The 27,526-nt window shown below is 40.6% G+C and overlaps 1 protein-coding gene across 1 annotated transcript in view; it reads right to left on the bottom strand.

Annotated features, from left to right (window-relative positions):
* GALNTL6 (polypeptide N-acetylgalactosaminyltransferase like 6) overlaps positions 1-27,526 on the bottom strand; it is a 1,397,085-nt gene that overhangs the window by 239,029 nt on the left and 1,130,530 nt on the right. The window lies entirely within an intron of this gene.

The following is a 27,526-nucleotide window of genomic DNA, read 5'->3' as shown; positions in this document are numbered from 1 at the left end:
ACCTCAACCCAACAGAAGGGCTGCCCTGGTGGGTCTAGTGGTGAAGAACCCGACTGCCAAAGCAGGAGACATAAGAGACGTGGGTTCAGTCCCTGGGTCCGGAGGATCCCCTGGAGGAGGGCGTGGTAACCCACTCCAGTATTCTTGCCTGGAGAATCCCCATGGACAGAGGAGCCTGGTGGGCTACAGCCCATGAGATCACAAAGAGTCGGACACAACAAATAACAGGAACCAGATTTCCTCCCCGCTGCCAGGTAATAGCAAACTGGCAAGCAACTTCAGCCTCTGGATTTGGATTTGAAGTGGAAAGTGACTGATTTACTGTGAAAATTAGATATGGAGAGGGACAAGCAGATGAGATGCTACATAATCATTTTGGACTTGGCTAAGATTTGGAAAAAAAAATTGGAAAGGTTTCTTTGCCTAATTAAAAAAATGTAAACAAAACGAAATGAGATAACTTATTTATGGAATAAAACATTTCCTACTGGCTGTGATAAAGTACAATTATCTCTCAGGTCTTTTGTATGCCAAAGAAGTGTATTTTGGTAGCTTTCTGTGGGATATGTGCTCATGTAATTGACATCATCTGCTCTCAACCTCCCACATGTAAAACCTTAGGAGGGCTTTCCTGGAGTTTGTAACAAGTAGAGTCTAATATTCATTGAAATAGAATCTTAGCATGCTGTATGTTCTGTAGGTTTCACTTTCAAACTGTCTCTGCTTGTTTGCAATCAAAGGCAATATTATTATTAAGTCTCCTTCTGTGATTTCTAACAACAGTGGTTCATGGAAGGATTTATGATCTTGCTTTTTTTTTTTTTTTTGGAGTATTGGCTCAGTGGTAAAGAATCTGCCTACCAATGCAGGAAATTTGGGTTCAGTTCCTGGGTAAGGAAGATCCCCTGGAGAAGGAAATGGCAACCCACTGCAGTATTCTTGCCTGGAGAATTTCATGGACAGAGGAGCCTGGTGGGCTACACTCTGTGGGGTTGCAGAGAGTCAGACATGACTGAGCAACTGAGCACGCAGGCATGGTTGCTTTACAATGTTGTGTTAACTTCTGCTGTGGAGCAAAATGTATCAGCCGCAAGTATACATATATCCCCTTTTTTGAATTTCCTTCCCATTTAGGTCTTCACAGAGCACTGGGTAGAGTTCCTTGCGCTATACAGTTCTCAGTAGTTTCCTATTGTATACAAAGGATCAATAGTGTATATTGGTCAATCCCAATCTCCCAGTTCATCCCACCCCAACCTCCGTCGCCTGCTTGGTGTCCATAGGTTTGTTCTCTACATCTGTGTCTCTATTCCTACCCTGCAAATAGGTTCATGAGTACCGTTTTTCTTGATTCCAAATGTATGTGTTAATATACGGTACTTATTTTTCTCTGACTTACTTCACTCTGTATGACAGCCTCTAGGTCTGTCCACATCTCTGCAAACCTCCCTGCTCTCCTGTCGATTGTACCACTGTGGGTATCATCTTGACAATCTGACTGCCTTCTCTGCTTAACTCTCTGACCCCCAAGGACTAAAGCAGTCTTTTTTCAAGGGAGAGAGGATTAATTCTTTGTAGCTGCCTATGAGAAAGCACTTCTTTCTAGAAGAGATTAGCCTCCCACATGTCCCAAGGCAGAGGGTTGTTAGAAGCAGAGGCTTGTTGGTCACCTGCTAAGGACTGTCCCCACTTGGGCTTGATGCTTCCAAACTTTCTAGTTTTTCGGGGACTCTCTGAACCCAGTGGGAGCATCTCTACACGTTGCCTTTCCCTCTCTGTATGTTTTCTGATTCTGTGTATTTTTCATCAAAGTCCATTTTAATACACCAAGAAGACTGTCAGGTATGAATGCACTAATCTCAAGGGATTTGACCCCACAGCGAGTCCACTAAATGTTCAAATCAATTCCTCTAATTTGAACTTTGTGGTAATAATTAGGTTGTTTTGCCTCTGAGTAATGACCTAGTTGACTGCCCTTTGGAGGGGTCTGTTTTTTCTTAGTAGTTCAGTTATAGCATTTAATTAACCATAGCTCACCGTGAAGAAGATGTTATCCATCTGATTAGCAAATTAGACTCTCATACAAGGAAATTCTTGAGGATGGTAGAGATGCCTTTAATTAAAAACATTTTTCATTTCTTTTGTATGAACAGATTTGAGATTCATTTCAAAATCTTACTCAAATGATTTTAAACATTCTTTGGTATTACTTAAACACAGCATCTTTGAAGATCCCTTTTGAATTCATTTAATTTAAAGAAAGACAGGAGAATTTATGGTATCTTTATAAAAGAGACATTTCTTTTTTGACTAGGAAACATTTGTAGAGCCATTAACGTTTTTTTTTTTTTTTTGGTTGGTGACCCTAGACTAGCAGTGGAAATATTACTGTTAAAATCCACTAAGTGGTACCCTGATGACCTGGAAAAGTTAATATAATTTCAAATATACCAATTTTTGCCCAAGGTTTATGATATCACTGGGAGGCAGTAATGAAATGTTGAGTTATACTCAAGTGACATTTTGGTGTCTTGCTACTGTCGATATTAAGTACAGCAGTTTTCTGAATATATTTTCCCTTTTTTACTAGAGATTTCAGTATGCTCCATGAACTTACACATTCATTAGTATATTTATCATTCAGGATAGCAACTAAGTGCTAAAAAAGTTGCCTTCAATGATTTGCAGTCGAGAATCAAGGACATGAGTTCTAGACCTATTACTCACTGGACCTATATCTTCAGTTAAGTCATTTCAGTTTTCCTCACCTGTGGAATGTGATGTGTGTATGTGTGTTCAGTATCCAACTCTTTGCGACCCCAAGGACTGTAGCCCACCAGGCTCTTCTGTCCATGGAATTTCCCAGGCGAGAATACTGGAGTGGGTTGCCATTCTCTTCTCCAGGGGATCTTCCCAACCCAGGGATCGAATCCACATCTCCTGCTTGGCAGGCAGATTCTTTACCACTGAGCTACCTGGGTAACCATGGAATGTGATGAAAGTGAAGGTGAAAGTGAAGTCGCTCAGTCGCATCCGACTCTTTGCGATTCCATGGACTGTAGCCCGCCAAGCTCCTCTGTCTATGGGATTTTCCAGGCAAGAATACTGGAGTGGGTTGCCATTTCCTTCTCCAGGAGATCTTCCCAATCCCGGGGTTGAACCCAGGTCTCCCACATAGTAGGCAGATGGTTTACCATCTGACCCACCAGGGAAGGCATGGAATGTGATAAGTTGATCTTAAATATTCCTTCCAATTCTATGATTCTGTGATTTCCCTTGTCATGTTTTACTTATGCTATAGATCTAGTCTATCAAGTATTTCATTTTTCCTAAAACGCATCCTAGAGATTGGCCTTCCAGTGTTTCTTTGGGTCACATGTCACGTTGAAAAGCAAGAATCAACTCAAGATAAAGCCGACATGTATCAGAAGTTTAGTCAAAAAGCAAATGCCACGTGTTGTCTTTGGTCAACACAGTATCTGTCTGGTCTCCCCGAGCTCCCTGTCTTCAAGACTGTCCCTGGTGTCAAAAATCATGACTTCGAAGCACTCTAAGTTCATCAAAGATTTAGGTCTGTTCAATAAATTAAAGTGAAAGTTGCTCAGTCATGTCCGACTCTTTGCGACCCCATAGACTATATAGTCCATGAAATTCTCCAGGCAAGAATACTGGAGTGGGTATTATGCTTATTATGTTGGGAAAATATAGTAGCAGAGTTTAGACAGCTTTCTGGTCTACCTTTGAGTGATTGTCCCCAAGGCGTAGGGAATCTAAGTGACCAGGAGTGTTACAGAGCAAGGTTTGAGTTTCCTGAGTGGAGAACTCACCAGAGGCTGGACAAACAGCTGCCCTGGGCTCAGCAGGTTCCTTCTCCTTTGAATCCCCTAATTTAATCTCAAGGAGAGAGCAGGAGGGGATAGGAGACCCAAGTGACCTGGAGATATGAGTTCTATGTCTAAATACATACTATGAAGCTGACATTTCTTTGATGTTTATACTTTGGTGTTGGTAGAGTATAGCAGCGTGCGTTTGTGCCTGCTAAGTTGCTTCAGTCAAGTCCTACTCTTTGTGACCCTATGGATTATAGCTCACCCAGCTCCTCTGTCCATGGGATTCTCCAGGCAAGAATACTGGAATGGGTTGCCATGGCCTCATCCAGGGCATCTTCCCGATCCAGGAATCAAACCCACATCTCTTATGTCTCCTGCACTGGCAGGCAAGTTCTCTACTACTGGCACCACCTGAGAAGCCTTAGTGTATAGCAGAATATGACCTTAAGAGCACATACAGAATAAATGCTAGTTATTGAGTGTGTGTGTTAAATTGCTTCAGTCATGTCCAACTCTTTGTGACTCTATGGACTATAGCCCCCCAGGCTCCTCTGTCCATGGGATTCTCCAGGCAAGAATATGGAGTGGGTTGCCATTTCCCCCTCCAGGAGATCTTCCCGACCCAGGGATTGAAATCGAGTCTCCTGTGTCTCCTGCATTGGCAAGTGGGTTGTTTACCACTAGCGCCATCTGGGAAGCCCACTAGTTATTGTGGATGGTGACTAGTGATAAATTCTGAACTGGAATGTGTCATAAACACATAGAAATATATATACCTTTCTGGTTCCTTCTTTCACCACAAGACTATACTCTTAAGTATTTTGGATAATTTGAGGTCTTATCACAGTGACAAGAAGTGCTTCACAATTAGAGACTAGAGGATATCCTTCCTCTTCTCAATATACTTGACACATGTTGTGTGTATATTTTAACCCAAAGTGACAGTATTAAGGATAACTGTCTACTTAGCATATAGAAACTTTTTCTATATTCTTTAGGCAAGAGAAATGTACAGATTTTATGTCTCCAGTTAACTCCAGAAAGCTGTCAATCTCTTGATGTCCTGGTGGACCACACTAAATATGTCCCCTTTCATAGCATTCACATACAGACGCTTAATATTATCTCAGGAGCACAAAAAATTCAACCAAGAACTTAAAAGAATTGCTGGAACTGTATCCAATTCCTTCTTTTATGATTTTGACTGAGTTCTGTCTCCAGATGTCTTATTTTCTATTCTTTTAATGTGCAGGTCACCTGGGAAATAGCTGTTGTTGTGGTTTAGTCACTGACTCCTGTCCGACTCTTTGTGACCCCAGGGACTGCAGCACGCCAGGCTCCTCTGCCCGTGGGATTTTCCAGGCAAGAACACTGGAGTGGGTTGCATCTCTCAATGTCTTATTTTCTATTCTTTTAATATACATAGCATCTTCAGTCACTTGGGAAATAGCTGGGACACTGAAATGAATAGACCACATATATTCCAGCTACTGTTAAAAAAAAGAGGATTAGAAAGTTACCCTTTACAACCTCTAACAAACTAATGGACCCAACTAACATCACAGAAGGAACCAGATCACTTGTTCTGTGCTTCCTGGTGAGGAAACATGTCACTGCCTCTTTCTTGGCAAAGTATTGAATCTGAGTTTGATCATGCCTTTAGATCTAGCTATCAGCTTATAGGAACTAAAAGATTGATGAATTTGTGAAATAGCACATCTGGGAGATAACTAGCAAAATCGAAACTCTAGAAATTTCTCCAACACAAATGGCTTGACTTCTTCAATAAATAAAAGGAGAAAAGAAATGGAAAGAGAACCCTAAAGATTGTGTGTATATGTGTCTGACTCTTGGGACCCCACAGACTGTAGCCTGCCAGGTTCCTCTGTCCATGGAATTTTCCAGGCAAGAAGACTGGTGTGGGCTGTCATTTCTTCCTCCAGGGGATCTTCCCAACCTAGCGATTGAAACTGCATCTCTTGTGTCTCTTGCTTTGGCAGATGGGTTCTTTTCCACTAGTGCTACCACCATTGCCACCTGGGAACCCCCCTAAAGATTAAAATATACTTAAGAAATAGAATGGAGGTTCCAGAGGGAGGGGATATGTATGTATACATATATGTATATATATATATATATAAATATATATATAATTATGACTGATTTGTGTTGTTGTATGGCAGAAACCAATACAACATTGTAAAGTAATTTTCCACCAATTAAAAAAAGTTAACAGGAAAAAAAAGAAATATATCAAAGGAGAGGGCCCAATGTGGATCTTGATTCAATGATACAGTTGAGAAAGAAAACATCAGCCCATCCCCCAGGTCTGGGCAGTGGTCTGACCCTCACGGCCAGCCCGTCATCTGGGTCTGCTGGACATAACCATCTTGGTGATGGTCAGTGTGCAGCGAGGTCAGTCTGAGACCATGATAAAGTAAGACAGAAACAAGATCACTGTGAAACCCATGGATACCAAATGTTTCCGTTTCAGCTAAAATGTGTGGTTTCTAATTGTTTGTTGTTGTTGTTGTGGAATGGATTTGAGATTCTCCCCCCATGAGAATCCTTGTTATAGTTTAGTCACTCAGTTGTGTCCGGCTCTTTGTGACCCCATGGGCTGCAGCATGCCAGGATTCCTTGCCCTCCACCATCTCCTGGAGTTTGCTCAAACTTGTGTCCATTGAGTCGAAGATGGCAACCAACCATCTCATCCTCTGTCGTCCTCTTCTCCTCCTGCCCTCAATCTTTCCCAGCATCAGGATACTTCCAGTGAGTCAGCTCTTCACATCATATGGCCAAAGTTTTGGAGCTTCAGCTTTAGCATCAGTCCTTCCAATGAATATTCAGGGTTGATTTCCTTAAGGACTGGCTGGTTTGATCTTTTGAGAGTCCTTGATTTCACGCAATCATGGGAGGATAGAGTTGGAGACTGTTCTTTAGGGTCCTTTATGTTTCTGCATCTTTTGTGAATAAGGTCTACCATTTGTTCTGGGTTATCTTCTCAAGGGTGTTTATACAGTGAACAGATAGGGAATACAGAGATCTGCATTTCTCTCAGGAACAAAATGCTGCTTTATTTATAGCCCCAGAAGGAGAAGATAGTGTTCCCCTTGCTTGCCTGCTGCCCATTATACAAGATTTCAGTTCCATCAGTTCGGAGAGGAGGGAAGGCCACCAATGAAGGACTTGTAACCTCACATGAAAGTTTTGGAGTTTCTGACCAGGAAACTCTCCTTCTGTAGAGAGGAGTCTAGCAGAGCACAAGTTGGTAATTACACATGCCTGGCTGTCCTGTTCTTACCTGTGGAACCTCCCACCTCTGGCTCAACTGAGCTCCACCCCACCACTCACTGATCTCTTATGAGTCTCTCCTGTTTTTAATTCCTTTTTGTGCCTGAAAATATAACATCTCTGACATCACACGCACATTTCATAGTGGGAAACAGTGAGCTGTGTTTACCTGGAGAATTCTGATAATTGTCTGTGACCTTCCCTTAGGCCCTACATTCCCACATAGAGAACAGGAATGAGGCGGCTTCCCTGGCGGTCCTGTGGTTAAGACATTCCCTTCCAGTGCAGGGGATGTGGGTTCAACCCCCGGTCAAGGAACTAAGATCACACATGCCTTGCAGGTCAAAAAACCAAAACATAAAGCAGAAGCAATATTGTAACAAATTCAATAAAGATTTAAAAAATGCTCCACATGAAATACTATCTTAAAAACAAAAAGAGGAATGAAATACCTTTCAGCTTAGGATCTCCTCTTGGGAGGTCAGATAATCTGGACACCTCACAGCTTCCTTGGGGTCCTCTTTCTGTCCCAATTTCTCTCTCTCTCTCTTCCTCTCTCTCTGTCATCATTTGTTTAATGAGCAACTGAATTATGTATTTTCAGGATAGCTTTAAATGTGTGATGTACTCAGAGTAACACAAAAGAAATGCCACAACATCTGTTCTTGCACTCAGGGCATGGCCACAGTGGAGTAGTTACAGCGGTAGACTCAGTACCCAGATTTAATTATTCACAGAGAGCATCCTTCTCCATGGTGAGGACTATAAATGGCTTTACAATCTTCTCTCTGGGAAATGCTCCTATATCAAAGACTGTGTGTCTAATACCTTTGGAATCTTCTCAGATACCTCATATACACAATATATGTGATATTTGTCTTTCTCTGCCTGACTTACTTACTTCAGTATGATAATGTCTATGCCCATCTATTCTAAGCATTTTATAGTTTTCAAAAGTCATTGCAATTAAAGGGCTTCTGTGAATGAATACATGTGACATAATCTGAATCTAAAATTTATAGTTAGTAACTGTTCTGTTTTTATGAACCTAGAATGAGAACTGTATTTTCTCTACATCAGGCAATATAAAATTTACTGAAATCCAAAATTATTTTCCTTATATGATTCATTCTAATATTGTAACTTTGGCCTCAAATAAAAACAGTGTGAGTGGAAACTGGGTAAAATTCAGGTCTTTCTATGAAATATTTTTGCTGAGTATTTTGACCTCCCTACAAATTGATGCATTTTAATGCAGCATAAAAATTTCTGCTTTTTAATACTTCAGTAGTTTTACTTCATTTTAAACATCCTATGTATTGTAAGGAATAGTATATATAGTTGATAAGTTTTCATTTGTACTGAGTACGTGATAATTCGGTCTAAATGCACAAATGTAAAAGTGCATTACTGTCAGTATTACAAAAAGTCTTTGGTTCAGTGTTGTACTGTTTAGCCTGCAAATATTTAAGAATTTTGCCAAAAATAGTGTTAGGCTTTAGTCTGTAAATATTAGAGAATGGTTTAATCCTAGAAGAAACATTACACACAATGCACTGTTTTAAATAAAAAGCCTATATAAATATCATTTGAATTATCAGTATTGACACAGGAGAAAAAAAATCTCTAAGCTCATCTAGATCATTTCTTCTTTTCACTTATTTAGTGTTTTAAAAAACTGTGGTGAGATGCACATAACATAAAATTTACCATCTTAACTATTTTTAGTGTACAGTTCAGTCCAGTAGGGTTAAGTATATTCAAAATGCTTGTCCAATTCAGCCACAGATCATTTGATGTTGCAAACTAAAACTCTATACCCATTAAATAGGAAAGGTCCCTATTTCCCCATCTCCCCAGCCCTTGGAAACTACAAGTCTACTCTCTGTTCCTATGTGTGTGTGATGACTCTAAATGCCTAATATAACTGGAGCTTACAGTATTTGCCATTTTGTTACTGGCTTATTTTATTCAGTATAATGTTCTCAAGGTTCACCTGTGTTGTAGCCATCAGAAGTTCCTTTCTTTTCTAAGGCTGAGTAATATTGAATTGTATGTATTAGACCCCATTTTCTTTATCCTTTCTTTTGTTAATGGGCATTGGGTGGTTTCTACTTTTTGTCTAAAGTGAATAATGCAGCTATGGACCTGCCTGCCTGCTGAGTTGCTCAGTAAGTCAGACTCTGTGACCCCGGTGGGCTGTAGCCCGCCAGGTTCCTCTGTCCATGGGGATTCTCCAGGAAAGACTACTGGAGTGGGTTGCCATGACCTCCTCCAGGGATCTTTCCCACCTTCCCAGACCAGGGATAGCACCCGGGTCGCCTGCACTGCAAGCGGGTTCTTTAAGGTCTGAACCACCTGGGAGCTGATTTACATGAATCTCTGCAACAAATTCTGCAACAAATTCTCTCTGCAATAGCCAGCCTCTTCTATTCTTAGGCTTGAGGCCTCCTGAAGGCTGAATCCAGGGACCCCCAGGCCTCTGCCCTCTCTCAGCCTAAGCTGTCAGTTCTATCAGGCAGCTAAAGACCACTTTGTATTTAACCATCTTAGTTAATTAGTCTCCTCATAGTTATCAGTATGTCTTTTATGTATCTTCTCCTTCTTCCAAAATAGCTCAATACTTAGCTGTCAATGATTCCCTTAATCTTGAACCTGTCAAAAATGCACATTTTATAAGATAATTTGTCTCGAGACATGAAGCTTTAAAAAATAAATGTAACCAAGAAAAAAAAAATCAAGAGAACCAGTGTATGTATACTTTTTGTTTCTAAAGTCCTTAAGGTAAAAGTCCCATTCATAAATTTCACACTTTTTCAGCCACATCAACGACTTCTTAATACATTTTGCAGAATGCCAGGTTATGTGACATTAAGTTGATCATTTTCTATTCCAACATTAATGCTAATAGTGATTTATTTGCACTTTTATATGCATTCATTGGATAAGCACCTGTTCTGTGAGCTGTTGACTCCTAATGACAATCTTTAAAAATTGGGACTAAGTGATTTTGTCATCAAAATAATGATTTCCTGTAATGTGTATTCCTAATACAAAAATCAGGATGAGAAATAAAAACTTTGGGCATTTAAATGATTCTCAGGTAATGTGAGCCCATCAACAAGGCTGGTGATAGAGGGACATCACTGTCTTCCAAGGAAATCAGATGCCATGAGCATCAAATCAGCAGGCTACATGAAATCACCTCTGAATCCAAGGGATTTCAAATTCATTGAGGCAATTTTTAAGAAAACTCAAAGTTATATTAATAAATAACAAACAAAGCCAAAGCCAGGATGCTTGAAAAAGGGAGAAACTAATCTTTAGCTAGTGAAAAAGCATACAATTCAGGAAATGTGTGTGTTCAGTTGCTCAGTCATGCCCAACTCTTTCAATCCCATGGTTTGTAGCCCCCCAGGCTCCTCTGTCAATGGGAGTCTCCAGGTAAGAATACTGGGGAGAGCTGCCATGCTCTCCTGCAGGGGATCTTCCCGGACCTGGGTTCGAACCTATATCTTCTGTGTCTCCTGCGTTGGCAGGTGGATTCTCACCACTAGCACCACCTGGGAAGCCCAGAATTCAGGTAGGACAAGAAACAGAAGAAAGACAAACCTTAAGATCCCACATACCAGCACAGATATTAAATCTGAGGAATAAAATCTCCACCCTTTTGAAAGCACTTTTTAAAAAAAATTTTTTAAGAAAAATTTTGTTATTTTTGGCTGTGCTGGGTCTGTGTTGCTGTGTGCAGGCTTTCTCTCGTTGCAGAGAGTGGGAGCTGCCCTTCACTGAGGAGCACCGGCTCCAGGCATTTGGACTCCAGTGGTTGTGGCCCACGGGCTTAGTTGCCCTGCAGCATGCGGAATCTTCCTAGACCAGGGGTCCAACCCTTGTCCCCTGAATTGGCAGGAGGATTCCTAACCACTGGATCACCAGGGAAGTCCCTGGAAGCACTTTCAGTTCTGCATTTCTTTGAGAAAAAACTGGTGTAATTCACACATACATACTACAAACCATTGTGTTCTTTAGTTCCTCTGAAGCATCTCTTGGCATTACTGGGTAGCAATATTATATGGGTTGAGTTATAGGGACCTGTAATCTCAAATTATCCTGTGTGTGAGTAATTGAATAATGTCACCCGATAACTGTCAAAGCATCCGTAAAGACCTGTGGGGTTTGGCTTGACTTCACCACAGATGAAGACAAATTGGATAGAATCCCTCTCAATAGTTAGGGTGAGAAAAATGCGATGTCAAAATTTCAATTTAGATGAGACCAGAGCTAAATTAAATATCTGGGAATTGGTGCTGTTCCCAAGGCTCACAAGACCCTCAGTTCCTAACAATATTCTTGTTCTGCAATATAGGAGGAGGCGTGCAGGAAACGAGCTGTCTGCCCTTGTTGAGGAAAATTGACCTGCTCAAGGTACGTCCTCCCAAAGAATTGCTCCATTTCTTGATAATACTATTACAGAATGAAAAGGAGAGGGATCATATGAAATACTGTCTTGGCTTAGGATTGAAAAAAAGAAATATGAAGAGGACCAAAAATGTGTCTCATGTCCTTGAATGAAAAGAACCAGTAGAATAAGTAGCAAAATATGACAAGTTAAATGTATGGAAATGTATAGTAACAGTATATACATTTATTGAGTGCTTATCATTTCTATTCTGAGATATATTTATATGTTAATTTATTAAATCCTCATTTTTTACTGATGAGAACAATGATATTCATAGGTCAGAAAGGTTAAGAAATTTGCCCAAGATCATACATTAAAGGGAGCCTGAAATATTGTAAGAACTCAATAAATGTCTGTGATTATATGTCAAAAGTGAAAACTGAAAGTGAAAGTTCCTCAGTTGTGTCTGACTCTTTGTGACCCCTTGGACTATACAGTCTGTGGAATTCTCCAAGCCAGAATACTGGAGTCGGTAGCCTTTCCCTTCTCTAGGAGATCTTCCCAACCCAGGGATCGAACCCAGGTCTCCCACTTTGCAGGTGGATTCTTTACAGCTGAGTCACAAGGGAAGCCTGATTATATGGCAAGAGGAAAAGAAAAAGTTGAACCCAAATGTATCCAGTAGGAATCTTTTACATACAAGGGAATTTAATGCAGGGAATTGGATGTTTACAGTAATATGTATGATTATTATAGAAGACCTGTAAAATTGAGAAAAGTGGAAAGAAGGGGAGAAAATCAATAAAAATATACCACTCAGTCACTGTTTTTTTTTTTTAAATAGCTCCCCTGCTTTATTTGTTTATTTTTAAGTAGGGATACAGCTGCTTAATAATATTTTATTGATTTCTGTTGTACAACGAAGATTATCAGCTATATATATATACGTTTCCTCTCCCTCTTGGGCCTCCCTCCCAACCCCATGCTCATCAATCACTGCTAATAAGCCAGACAGAGAAAGCCAAATACTGGGTGGTATTAAAGCTGAATGTGGTCTGAGGATCTAATATAGAACACGGTGACTGTTGCTGACAACACTGTGTTGTATAATTGAAATGTGCCAAGAGAGTAGAATGTAAATATTCTCACCAAATACCTACACTTTGATGGATATACTAAGCCAACATTCAAGTACATCAAATCACCAACTTTTATACTTTAAATGTCTTACAGTTTTATTTGTCAATTATACCGACTCAGTGGACATAAGCTTCGCTAGTGGCTCAGCTGGTAAAGAATCCACCTACAATGCAGGAGACCTGGGTTTGATTCCTGGTTTGGGAAGATCTACTGAAAAAGAGATAGGCTACCCACTGCAGTATTCTTGGGCTTCCCTGGTGGCTCAGCTGGTAAAGAATCCACCTGCAATGTGGGAGACCTGGGTTCGATCCTTGAGTTGGGAAGATTCCCTGGAGAAGGGACTGGCTAGACTGGCTAGCCCCTCCAGTATTCTGGCCTGGAGAATTCCATGGACTGTAGAGTTCCATGGGGTTCCAAAGAGTCGGACATGACTGAGTGACTTTCAGTTGCACTTTCAATGGACATGAATTTGAACAAACTCTGGGAGATAGTGAAAGATAGGGGAACCTGACGTGCTGCAGTCCATGGGGGTCACAAAGAGTCAGACACTACTTAGCAACCGAACAACAACAACGGCAATAAAGCTGAGGAAAAAAAAAAATCCCGGCTCACATTTTCCTTTATCTTTTGTGCTTCTATTTAGAGCCTACTTGTTCTTCTGAATCTAACACTGAAATTTTCCATGTTCTTACCTTGAAATATTGTTTTAAATGTGCAGTCACTTTCCCATATTGTTGGTTTACATGATTACAGGTGTGACTATTATAAATAATGTATAATGAATATTTTGTGAATAAGTGTATTCTGAAGCTACGGTCATCCTTAGAAGAAATTCCAAGACCTGAAACCAGTGCTTCATAGGGTAGGAGCCTGTTGAAGTGAAAGGCTGTGTAAACTTATCTCATTAGAATAGACGGAAAATCTGTCTTCATTGTCTGTGGAAGCCAAAGCATTTGGAGGAGCCACGGGGACTTGAATGGCCGTAAAATTCGTTCTCTTCTTTGTTGAAGATCTCCAAACTGCTGGCACCTCCCCCTTCTCTCCTGATAAGGAGAACGAACTATATGGGCACACATGTCAGGCCAGCCTCTCCCCTCGGGCCCTGATACTGTCCTCCCTCCTCTGCTCACAAGCGTGGCTCTGTAGCCATCCCGTCTCCTCCTTGCACCTTCATCTTTGGTCCTTTACGAAGTCATTCAATCTTGAAGCCAAAATCATTACGAAACCCCTTTTTAAAATTGCAGTATAGCCAATTAACAACATTGTGGGAAAGTGGAAGCAGTGACAGACTTTATTTTTCTGGGCTCCAAAATCACTGCGGATGGTGACTGCAGTCATGAAATTAAAAGATGCTTGTTCCTTGGAAGGAAAGCAATGACAAACCTAGACAGCATATTAAAAAGCAGAGACATTACTTTGCCGACAAAAGTCTGTCTAGTCAGAGCTATGGTTTTTCCAGCAGTCATGTATGGATGTGAGAGTTGGACCATAAAGAAGGCTGAGCACTGAAGAATTGATGCTTTGGAATTGTGGTGCTGGAGAAGACTCTTGAGAGTCTTGGAGATCAAACCAGTCAATTCCAAAGAAAATCCACCCTGAATATTCATTGGAAGAACTGATGCTAAAGCTGAAGTTCCAATACTCTGGCCACCTGATGCAAAGAGTCAACTCACTGGAAAAGACCCTGATGCTGGGAATGGTTGAGGGCAGGAGGAGAAGGGGGCAACAGAGGATGAGATGGCTGGATGGCATCACCAACTCAGTGGATATGAATTTGAGCAAACTCCAGGAGATAGTGAAGGGTGGGAGAGCCTGGTGTGCTGCAGTCGATGGGCGTAGCAACTGAATAACAACAACAAATACTGTGATGGTCACAGGTGGACAGCAAAGGGATTCAGCCGTGCATATACATGTATCCATTCTCCCCCATTCTTCTCCCCATGGAGAAGGCGATGGCAACCCACTCCAGTGTTCTTGCCTGGAGAATCCCATGGACGGAGGAGCCCGATGGGCTGCCATCTATGGAGCTGCACAGAGTCGGACACGACTGGAGCCACTTAGCAGCAGCAGCAGCATTCCCCCCAAACTCCCCTCACACCCAGGCTGCCACGTAACACTGAGGAGAGTTCCCTGTGCTATACAGTAGGTCCTTGTTATTTATCATTTTAAATATGGCAGTGTGTACATGTCAATCCCAAACTGCCTAAATATCCCTCCTCCCCATCCCCACCCCCAACCACACATTTCTTCTCTAAGTCTGTGAGTCATAAGTTCATTTGTATAATTTATTTTTTATTTTTGCCACTTTATTTTTTTAATTGAAGGATAATTGCTTTACAGAATTTTGTGATTTTCTGTCATACATCAATAAGAATCAGCCGTAGGTACGCCCATGTCCCCTCCCTCACGTCTCTCTCCCCATCCCACCCTTCTTGATTGTCACAGAGCCCCTGTTTCAGTTCCCTGAGTCGCACAACGAATTCCCATTGGCTATATTTTACATATGGTGTTGTAAATTTCCATGTTCCTCTCTCCATACAGCTCACCCTCTTCCTCCTCTCCATCCCCCCCAAAGCTGTGGTACATATATACAATGTTTCATTTCTCTTTAGACTCCACATATAAGGGATGTCATACAGTATTTCTCTTTCTCTAATATCCCTTTTCTTAAAAAGCAAAACTTCTCTTGCACCCTCCTCCAGCTTATGTCTGCTGACTAACCCTATGTTTTGGCAGGATTTGGCGATGGGGTTGTCTAGATTTGTGTCTCCATCTCCTCTCATCTTTTCTAAATGCTCGTTTTCTGTTCCTTCATTCAGGGTAGTCCTAGGGATCTGTATGCAAAGCATTATGCTAGAGCGCATGCTCTTTTACCTTTTGAAACAGACAGGAATTCTATTTGAGAGAGATTCTTCTGTTAAGACAAAGACTCAGATGTTGGCAAAGTGATGTCTCCACTTTTTAATAGGCCATCTAGGTTTATCATAGCTTTTCTTCCAAGGAGCAAGCATCTTTTAATTTCGTGACTAGCAGTCACTTTCTGCAATGATTTTGGAGCCCAAGAAAATAAAATCTGTCCCCAGGGCATAATTTTGAAGTACACTGACAGAGAAGAGGAAATGGGTTCCGAGACAGACAGGTCTGATGGTGAGCAGAAAGCACTGTCCGTGCACACTTGCAAGGTTATTTCTAAGATTCTTACTTTGCCGATAACAGCCAAGAAAGTGGGGCTCATGAGAAAAGATCTGGATCTTGTCTGAAGTGATGAGAGCCCTTTGCTTGAATGGGAAACTGGATGGAGCCCTGAGATATCACGCAGCAGTCCTCTTGAGGGAATGGGGAAATGATCCAATAGGTCTTTTCTATCTTTGCTTTCCATCATGGCCTCTGGCTGCTAACATCTCTTTTTCTCGTTATGTCAGAATGAACTGCCTATTTACCACTGAACTCTAGACAGGATTTTTTCTCCCTCAGCAAGACAACAACCTAGCATTTGCGACAGACAGTTCATTTCAACTTAATGTTCTAAGGTATCATTTTCAAGTGGGTAATAGTATTTCCAGGATATTTTGCTTACTTGCTGGATATATAGTCCCCTCTCCTGTCAAGCCAGAGCTCCCCCCAATTTTAGAAGACATTCCGAGGATAATGTAAGATACATTTGCAAACTGGGAAGTCAAATGAAGTAATCTGGCCTATAGATTACCAACAACTTTCAGAACAAGGTCATTTTTTAGTATTAGAATCTTTTCAGGTTTTTTTTTTCCATTACAATGAAAACTGAAAAACACTGGATGACTGCATTTATATTCTGCAGAATTTCATGCATTTCTCTTTCTCAGGCAGAAGGAATGGAAACTGGTTTAAATTTCTTACCAAGAAATAAATAGTTTTTCTTGGAGTTTTATTTGTATATGTACACACACATGTACATACATAGATACATGAATGTATGTTTCATCCAGTACCTAAGAATAAATGAAAGTACCTCATTTATAATTTATTTATTTTTAAAAAAATCACTGTTTCCTGCACAGTCTTGATTAAGTAAGGCAATAAATCATATGTCTGAAACCTGCCAAGTGTCTGCCAAGGCACAGGTTGGCTCAGAAAGTGACGAGGACAGAACCGAGGTGTTTTATAGTCTGTTGTGGGCATGACAAGTAGTGATAAAGGGCAGCATTAAGTCTTATCTGCTGATAGTCTGGCCACATATTTTCTACTGTAATTCTTTTGTTTGGCCCTGTTTGTCTTCATTTAAATGGGCGGCATCTCTGTGAGTGCCCTCAACGATAGATATTTTCCCTGCTAATGATGTGTCTCCCTGGTCCCAGCGTTATTTTCACACTGGATGGAGTTCTCCCACGGAGGGAGCACAATCAGTCAGCATATTGCAAATGGTGCTGGACAGGATGTTGGTTTTTACCCCCCCTCTCAGTGGACAGACAAGCCCTGCATTGCTAGAGTTATTGAGCCTCCACTCCCAGGAGAGATTTGCTTTTTCCAATGACTTTATAAAGATCATTTAGCCTGCAAATTCTGCCTGTCTCTCAAAATCTGTGTTAGATTACATCCCTGGCTTTAAATCTGAGACTGCTCTTTATACCTGTTTCATGAAAGTGAGAATAAACTAAGGCAAATGAAACGCTATTAAGCACTAATTAGTACCACTAAAAAGTAACAAGGTAAGGCTGGGGCTAGAAATACTGTGCTGCTCTTGGAGCGATCTATGAACAAATGAAACGTGACACCAAGATGGTGCAAGGCAATGACACAGTGAGTCCTGGGGACACGGCGCAGTCCTCAGAGGCTTGCAGCGCACAGTCTCAGCAGGAGGGCATCAGTTTTCAGATGGGAAGACACCTAATATGTCAGCATGTTGTTGTCGTTACTTGCTAAGTCATATCTAACTCTTTGTGATCCCATGGACTGTAGCCCGCCAGGTTCCTCTGTCCATGGGATTCTCCAGGCAAGAATACTGGAGTGTGTTACCATTTCCTCCTCTCATACATCAGAATAGGGCTCATTTATTGATGGTTTTTGGTGTAGTGATAGAAGGGTTCTGAAAAAGGCAGGATCCTGAAACTTGAATTGGATGAGTAAAATTTACAGAGATGAAGAGGAGGATGGGAAGGCCAAGTTGTGGAATGGAGTAATACCAAGCCAGGACCTAAGTCATGCTGAGAAGGCCCTTTACTACAGAAACACAGCTTGAAGTTAAACAGCCGACTAACTGATCAACCAAACAGCCACAACCCCTGAGTGGGAAGGTCCTTGAAGAGAAAATGCTGACTTATGCAATTATGTGACCCCAGAGGAAGCTAAGGGCACCCAAACAAGCTATAATCAGCATTTTCCCTTTTTTTCCTGCTTTAGTGACAATAATTTCTTAAATATTTTCATTTGCATATTGATATTTTGGGGGTCTGGGGGTAATACATGCACAGGCAAAATGTTTAATACAAAGGGGTGTATTTTGTAAAATAAACCCCATCCCATACCTCTGATACTCTATTTTTACTTACCAGAAATACCCCCTGTTACTAGTTTATCTATATTTATGGGTATGTTTTAAGTATATGGAATTATGTAATATATATATATATATGTGTGTGTGTGTGTGTGTATCTATATTGGAGAAGGAAATGGCCACCCACTCCAGTATTCTTGCCTAGGAAACCCCATGGACAGAGGAGACTCGTGGGCTACAGTCCATGGACTTGCAAAGAGTATGACATGACTGAGTGACTAACACTTTCACTTTTCATAGCTCCTCCTGCTTATAAGAGGAACATCTTTTTTATTTTGTCATAGTTAAGAAGTGGAAAGACACAGTGGTGTGAAAGAAGAATTTAAGAAATAATAATTAGAGTAGTATTTCAATGGTGGGCCCTTCATTCATTAGGCATTAGTTTGGAAAGCTGTCTTGGGCAAGGTGGTGGTAGACGTTGTAGTGCAAAATTACATAAGGAATTTATCTGGTGCATATTAAGAACAGCCATGAGTTCTAAGAAACAGGTTTCCTGTAGTATTAGGGATAAAGAAGTGATGAAAACTTAAGTCAGAGTTATAACATTTTGAAGAAGTAATCAGCAAATATAATGTCAGAGAACTCCTCATCATTTTTTAACGAGGCCCAGAGAGAACAGGAGGCTTGTCTATAGTCCTATAACGAGTCACGTGTGTGTGTGTTAAGTTGCTTCAGTCACATCCAACTCTTTGCAACCCCATGGACTGTAGCCCACCAGGCTCCTCTGTCCATGGGATTCTTCAGGCAAAAATACTGAGGGTTGCCATTCCCTTCTCCAGGGGATCTTCCCAACTCAGGGATTGAACCTGGGTCTGCTGCATTATACCAGTGAAATTCTGACCCTTCATTACTTTTCACTCTTTTACACTCTTATCCTTTTATAGTCTTTTCAGATGAAATATGCAGACTTAAGTCTTTTCCACATTAAGAGACTGTGCACACCCCAGAAAACTGTGCCCTTCTAGAACACCTTACCAAAGGACCTCTCTCCACCTGCTTTTAGGTTTGCTTCTTGCTGAACCAGTCACTGAGGTTAGGGACATGCCTGTGAGAATTTTAGAAAGCATCAGTGCCTTTGGAATGAATGTTAGAGCTCTTGTGGGCAGAAGAGTTGACTGACTCAGTTTGAATCAAAACCAAATAAAATGCAAAACAAGAACAAAATAATCTCAAGCAGATATTTATTATGTTAAAGAATCTTATAAACTAGAGGCAAGAAAATCCTTTTTCTTTGATGACATGATATCTAAATTGATTAAACATGTCCCTAAAACAGGAGGGAAGAAAAATTTTGTACTCATGGGGCCAGAAGGTGAATGGTGATGCTATATTCTACGTGAAATTGACCAAACCTTCACATTTTGCAAACCTCTACCTAGAGGGCTATAGATAAGAAAGAGAAATATTCACTCTTGAAAAATACCTTGAGCTTCCCATTTGTAAAGGATTCATGTTTTCTGAGGTTTCTTAAAGCAGCTCCTTGGTCATGGCTGGCAATAGCCAGCTGATAGAAAGCACTGAAGCTCATGTTCCACCGCCCCCCCCATTAGTGTCTCGTCTCTGGTTTGCCCTATTTTGGAGTCACTGACTTTTTCTTCCTCAAGAATTCAAGTCATGCAATTCCCTCTCTCTGTTCAACTATGAAACTGTTAACTGGGTGAGCATGAAAGGAGGTTTCCCTTAAGTGATTCTGACATTCTTCAGAAGCAGGACCATTGATCACCTTTAATCTTAATGGATTGGAACTAATTTCTGAAGACCAAAAGTTTCCTCAACTGGAAAGGAAATAAATTGCAAGAAACACCAAGAAAAACCCACATACAGTCAACATAAGCTCTGGAGAGTGAAAGTCATGTCTTAACCAAACAGGTGATCAGAGATGATTAATGCCTTCAGCCTACATTTCTCTTTGGAAGACTATTTAGGAAAAAATTTCTTGTAGCACTCACATGAATTCAATCTTAAAAAGGCACTCTCTTTCTATCACTGTCTGTTCACTGTGTACTTTATTTTTCATGTTGACTCTTACGATCATCTCACATGATACACATTTTTCTTTGTGGTTATCCTTTCTCTCCCCAACAGGATCTAAGTTTCATCAGAACAGAAATTTTGTTTTTCTTTACTGCTACATGGGATAATTCTTGCTACACCTCTAGGGGGTCAATAAGTAGACATAAATGAAGAGAACCCCTAATTAGTAGGTTTATGTTCATCATTTGAAGATATAATTTCGCTTCCTTCTGTGTTTGCTGTGGACCACTTCATTCTTAGCCAAATATTACTACATTACTGCTGTCAACATTGTAGGTCAATTTACTATTTTTAGAGACTGAATTACTGTAGAGTAATTACAGTACAGTAGAACTGTACTGAAACTATTCCATTAAGAATGTTGTTTACTTATTAGAATTTCCTCAATAGCTCTCTTGGCTATTAATTCAGTTATTAAAATTACAATCCAATAAGCTTCCAGAATTTCCAACTTTCAAGATATTACCCATCTCTCTTCCATATTGATGATTTTCTTTGCATACGATAGAAACTCATTTTCTTTTTTGCTTTCTCTTCTTTCAGTCACATAAATCTAGTTTTAATAAGATAATGAATACTGAAATATGTTGAAAAGTCTAAGGACTTCTTCAGTTTCAAGTCATCTTACAAAGTTCTTTCTGACTCAGCTAACTTTTGCATATTTTTTCAATTCAATCTTTATAACCTTATTATGTCTCTACTTATCATTACCTCATTTACTAGTTCTCAGAGCTCTGGTACTTTATCCTATGAGTTTCTATTCTTTACATTAGGGACTCATTTGAAAAGATCCTGATGCTGGGAAAGATTGAGGGCAGGAGGAGAAGGGGACCACAGAGGATGAGATGGTTGGATGGCATCACCAACACCATGGACATGGGTTTGGGTGGACTCCGGGAGTTGGTGATGGACAGGGAGGCCTGGCGTGCTGCGGTTCATGGGGTTGCAAAGAGTCGGACATGACTGAACAACTGAACTGAACTGAAGAATAATACCCACTCAGTAAAGAATCCGCCTGCAATGCAAGGGACATGGGTTCTATCCCTGGGTCTGAAAGATCCCCTGGAGAAGGGAATGGCAACCAAGTCCAGTATTCTTGCCTGGGAAATCCCATGGACAGAGGAGGCCGGAGGGCTACCGTCCCTGGGGTTGCAAGAGTCGGACATGACTTGGTGACTAAACCCCCCCTGGGGTTAAGACTCTCTCTGTGTTCCACTGGGTTTTCTTTCCTCTCGTAGCATTTACTTGACAATGAAGACATATGCTACATAGGTACTTGTGGAGATGTACCGGCATTAGCAAGAAAGTTATAAATCTGCCTATTAATTAATCACCTCAGCTTGTCTTGTTTTCAGGATGATTTCTTTTGGATTTGTGCTCGGGTTCAGAAGGAATGTGTTGGTCACTGGCATCAGATGGGGAGGGGTTGCATCCCCAATCATGCTCCTGGAAGGTTCCCATAGTAAACATCACTTTTACTTCTGTAAGAAGCAAGTAAGCACTTCATCTAACTTGTGAATCAATACATTATAAACATCTTTTCTTTCCCAGTGGTTCTCAGTGGGGATATGTGTGGGGAAAGGTGGTACATTTTAGAATTCCCTGGAAATTTTTTCCAACTACACAGCTCCTTCATGCATTCTCACATGACTCTTAGAGACAAGCCCATTTGGTGGGCTTATCTGTGGCAGACAGAATAATGGTCCCCCTGCCTGTTCACATCTTCCTTGTCAGAATCTCTGAATATGTTACCATATGAGGCAAAAGGAAATTTGCCAAAGTGATTAACCTAAGAAGCTTTCAACAGGGGTGGAGGGAGGTGGGATTTATCCTGGCTTATTCAGGTAGGTTCAATATAATCATTGTTGCTTAGTCACTAAGTCGTGTCTGACTCTTTTGCAACCCCATGGATTATAGCCCACCAGGCTCCTCTGTCCATGGGATTCTCCAGGCAAGAATACTGGAGTGGGTTGCCATTTCCTACTCCAGGGGACTTTCTTTACCCAGGAGTTGAACCTACATCTCCTGCATTGGCAGGAGGAATCTGTACCACTGAGCCACCAGGGAAGCCCTCAGTGTAACTGGGGGACCCTTATAAAGGAAAGGGAGCAGTAGCAGAGTCAGAGAGAGAGAGAAACGTGAAGATGCCGTGCACTTGGATGTGAGGATGGAGGTCAGGACTGTGAGCTGAGGGGTTTGCAGTAGGCGTCCACAGCTGGAAAAGCCATGTAAATGTGGATTCTCTCCCATAGCCTCCAGATGGAATAGAGCCCCGCTGACTCATTTTGGACTTCTGCTCACCAGAACTGTAAGATGATAAAGCTGTGCTGTTTAAAGCCACTAAGTCTAGGGTGATTTGTTACAGTAGCAAGAGGAGTCTCATACAGTGGTAATTATTGATACGTGTGGTTTGGAAAAAATTCCTGATATTCCTTCTACTCTTAATGAGAATCACTGTTTTGGTATCTTCTTAAGCACTGGGCTTCCCTGGTGGCTTAGACAGTAAAGAATCTGCCTGCAATGCAGGAGACCCGGGTTTGATCCCTGGGTGAGGAATATTCCCTGGAAAAGGGGACAGCCACTCACTTCAGTATTCTGGCCTGTAGAATCCCATGGACAGATGCCTGGCAGGCTACAGTCTATTATGTCGCAAAGAGTTGGACATGACTGAGTGACTTTCACTTCACTAATTAAGCACTATTGAAACAATGTTGTGCTATTTTTATATTAAATTTAAGAATAATGATAAGGAAAAATGTCAGACTGAAGGTTTTGTTTGAAAAGAAGCTTGAAGTATGAAAAAAAATCCAGAATATGTCCCTGATGAAGTAATATGCTGAAACTTCTGTCTTCTGTACAACTCTACTGATGATAGAATTAAACATACAACTCAAAATCCATCAATTTATTGATTGTCCCTTGCATAAAATGAAAAAAGTAAACATAAGTTTATATTGCTTAAAAGAAAATACTAAAAAATTATTAAAGGTAGATTTATTACAGATATTTAAAAACTTTCACTTTATGAGGTAATAATAGAGCTTTTGGGCTTCCCTGGTCTCATTTGGGTTTGATCCTTGGGTCAGAAAGATCCCCTGGAGAAGGGAATGACTACCCGTTCAATATTCTTGCCTGGAGAATCTCATGACAGAGGAGCCTGGTGGGTTACAGTCCATAGGGCTGCAAAGAGTTGAACAGGAGTAAAGCAATTTAGCACACATGCACACACGCAATAGACCTTGCTAATCCCTCTAGTGATCTGATTTACCGCAATTTTATTAATCTTCAATTTTTTTCAAAAGCACTTCCATTAATTCACAGTATATGAAGGATCATGAAAAGTAGATACTTAGGCACCAAATGTAATTCTTAATAGTCTATTCACTTCTCAAATAATTATGAAACAAATCCTCTCTAACATCTAAACAGACTTAGAACTGCTCAGTAAATAGACGTTGCTAAGGCGTGGTTTTCAGTCAATTCCACCTCCTTTGGCATCTAATGTTCAGATGCTGTGAATGCAGAGCGCTGACTCTGTAGAAACAAATTAACAAACAAACACTTGGTCCGGATGAACCAGCTCTCAAGGGAAAATAGGGCGAGCTTTATAGATCTCTCCATAATAAAAGAACAGAAATGCATCATGAGAGATGATCATTTTTATGACCAGATTCCTTGGAAAATTACTAGGGTTTTCAAAATCTACATACACTTTTACATGTAGTGTCTTCCAATGGCAGTTTTGCCAAAAATTATGCAGAAGCGTTCTTCATATAGTTTGTCCTCATTTCTGACCTCAGTAAAACCTGAGGGCATACTGTTTAATCATGGTTCAGTCATTTTTATTTCCACTTAAGTAATAAAAGTCCAGCTCTGTGCACAGAGTGGGGGAAAAATCCTGTTGCCATTTTTTGGTGCTTTAAAGAAATGGTGCTTTGCATACATTAATGTACATCCTTTGAACAATTTGCAAGGTAGGTTATTATTATCTCTTTAACAGGTGAAGAAACTGGGAGCAAAGAAGTAGATTAGCCGACCCAAAGAGGCAGAGCTGGGATTTGAACCCACATCTGTCTGGCAATAAAGCCCATGCTCCTTCTCAATTTGGTACAAGAGAATCTCTTAATGAAAAATAGAATAGTATGTTCCCTAAACTCTGCCTGTCAGATATCAATTGGTGCAATTAACTTTTTGATAAGAAGGCCTGAAGCTGAAGGTACAGGCAGATGTCTGAACGCAAGTATTGTGACAGCTGAAAAGGAGACCAAGGAAATAAGAGACCTGGGCTCTATGTATGCTACTCTATGCAGAAATGTGGGTGATTTATTATGAAAATTAAAGACCTGGTTTTGGTATTATTGTCTCAAAGAAGAATCAGCCCGTGTTTAGACAGTGAGCAGAGGGATAGGAGGACTCTATGTACTTTAGCAAACAGCTTTAGATATGTTCCAGTATTCATTGAGAATTCATATGCAGACCCAGAAACCTGCAGTGTTATGAATGAACAAAGAAGTCTTAGCCTCAAACATTTTAAGGGGAAGACATTACCTGTCTCGGCATGGTTGCTGTTTAATATTTTTATTTAGAAAAAATTTTAAAATTTATACAATGTTTAAAGTTTATACTGCATTTATTGTTATGAAATATTGGCTATATTCCCCATATTGTACAATATATTCTTATAGCTTATTTATTATATACCTCATAGTTTGTACTTCTTAATCCCCTACCCCATATTGCCTTCCCTTATTAATATTCCCTTATTAATGGGATAAGGGATATATGCCTATCCCTTATTAATATTAATATTAATAACATGGGTAATATTCCCATATTACCCCACCTTCCCTGTGCCCACTGATAACCACTGATTTTTCCTCTATGTCAATCTGCTTCTTTTTTTGTTATACTCACTACTTTGTTGTAGTTTTTATATTCCACACATAGCTGATACGAGGCCATATTTGTATTTTTCTGTCTGACTTATTCCACTTAGCATAAAACCCCCCAAGTCCATTCATGATGCTGCATATGGCAAAATTTCATTCTTTTTTATGGCTGAGTAGTATTCCATTGTGTGTATATGTGTGTGTGTGTAAGTGTGTATGCAAAGAACATCTTCTTAATCCATTCATCTGTTGATAGACACTTAGGTTGCTCCCATACCTTGGCTATTTTAAGTATTGCTGCTATGAACATTAGGCTACATGTATCTTTTCAAGTTAGTGTTTTTTGTCTTTTGGATATATACCCAGGAATGTGGCTTCCCCAGTAGCTCAAACAGGAAAGAATCTGCTTGTAATATGGGAGACCTGGGTTCAATGCCTGGGTCAGGAAGATCCCCTGGAGAAGGACATGGCAACCCACTCCAGTATTCTTGCCTGGAGAATCCCATGGACAGAAGAGCCTGGTGGGCTACAGTCTATGGGGCGGCAAGGAGGCAGATATGACTGAGCAACTAACACTTTCACTTTCATACCCAGGAATGGAATTGCTGGGTCATATGGTAGTTCTATTTTTAATTTTTTGAGTAACCTCTGTTTCCGCAGTGGCTGCATCAGTTTACATTCCACCAAGAGTGTATGAGGGTTCTGTTTTCCCCACATCCTTACTGACGTTTGTTATCTGTTGTCTCTTTGAAGAGAGCCATTCTGACGTGAGTGAGATGATACCTCTTTGTGGTTTTGATCTGCGTTTCTCTGGTGATTAGTGGTGCTGAGCACCTTTTCATGTATCTATTGGTCATCTGCATTTCCACTTTGGAAAAATTCTATTCAGTTCTTGTGACCATTTCAAAATCAGGTTGTTTGTTTTTGATGTTGCATTGTATAAGCTGTTTATGTAGTTTGGATATTTATCCCTTTTCAGTCATATCATTTGCCAATATTAAGTGGGAGTGGGGGAGATGGTCAAGTGCAACACATTTAAAATAAAAATATGTAGATATCCAGGAGCCCCTTAACACCATCCCTTTGATAGAGGGATTAAATAAGCAATCTGGGTACAAGCCTAATTGATAATAGGCTGTTCTTTCTGGAAAAAAATTGGTCAGCCAGGTTCTCACTTATTAAAAAGACATTCAAATGAGATGATAAAATAGAGACTCTCAATTTATTTCTCATGAGGGGAAAATGCAGCTACTTTATCTAAAATCTGATTTTTACTACCCAGATATAACTTTAAGAAGAGGTTGGAAATGCATAGTTCCTTGTCAATTAGACTGAAAATTTCTTCTGCCAAAAGTCCATTCCTCTGATTCTTGGGGAAGTATTTAAAACTTGATCTGAAAGACAAGGATTTTGCAATATAATTAGGAATTGTAACTATATTTTGATGTTTTACTGCAGCATCAGTCCCAAAGTTTTTGGCACCAGGGACCAGTTTCCAGGAAGACAATTTTTCCATAGACCAGGGGGGCAGGGGGATGGCTTGGGGATGATTCAAATGCATTAAATTTACTGTGCACTTTATTTCTAGTATTATTATATCAGATGTATCTCAGATCATCAGGCATTAGATCCTAGGGGTTGGGAAGCCCTGGTTTACAAATGATGACAATAAGTAAATAGTGGGAAAACATTATTAGTTTTTACTTAGATGATTAAATATATAAAATTTCAGCAAGTATAGTGTATGCTCTAATTAACCCTGAACTTTGCATGTTTCTCCATGAGAATCATGACATCTGTGACTAACCTTGATTTTGTTTTAAATGGCCTGATGGAGTTATAGCTTTTTGAAGAAGTAGGACAGCATGGTGGAGTAGAAGGATGGCTTATCTTCTGCGAGAACTCCAAAATTACAACTTGCTGCTGCTGAACACTCATCGACAGGAGAATGTTGGATCTCACCAAAAAAACATGCTCTGTGTCCAAGGGCAAAAGAGAAGCCCCAGCAAGATGGTAGGAGGGGTGAAATTGCATTTAGAATCAAACCCCATACTTGCCATAGATGCTTAGAGGGCTCAAACAAAACCTTGTGTGCAACAGGACAAGCCACAGAGATTGAGCCAGACCTGCCTTTGAGTGTTTGAGTGTCTCCTGCGGAAGTATGGGTCAGCAGTGGCCTGCCGCAGGGGCAGGGGCTCTGGGCGCAGCGGACCTGGGTATGACGTAGCCCTCTTCAGGGAGTTAGCCATTATCCCCACCACAGAGCCACCAGAACTTACACCAGGACTGGGGAAACAGACTCTTAGAGGGTACAAACAAAACCTCGTGCATGCCTGGACCCAGGAGAAAGGAGCAGTGACCCAACAAGAGACTGATCCAGACATGCCTGTGGGTGTCCAGGAGTCTC

Source organism: Dama dama, chromosome 29, assembly GCF_033118175.1.
Source record: "Dama dama isolate Ldn47 chromosome 29, ASM3311817v1, whole genome shotgun sequence".
Lineage (NCBI taxonomy): Eukaryota > Metazoa > Chordata > Mammalia > Artiodactyla > Cervidae > Dama > Dama dama.
Note: the sequence above shows the minus strand (reverse complement) of the source record. Positions and strands in the feature narration are given on the sequence as shown.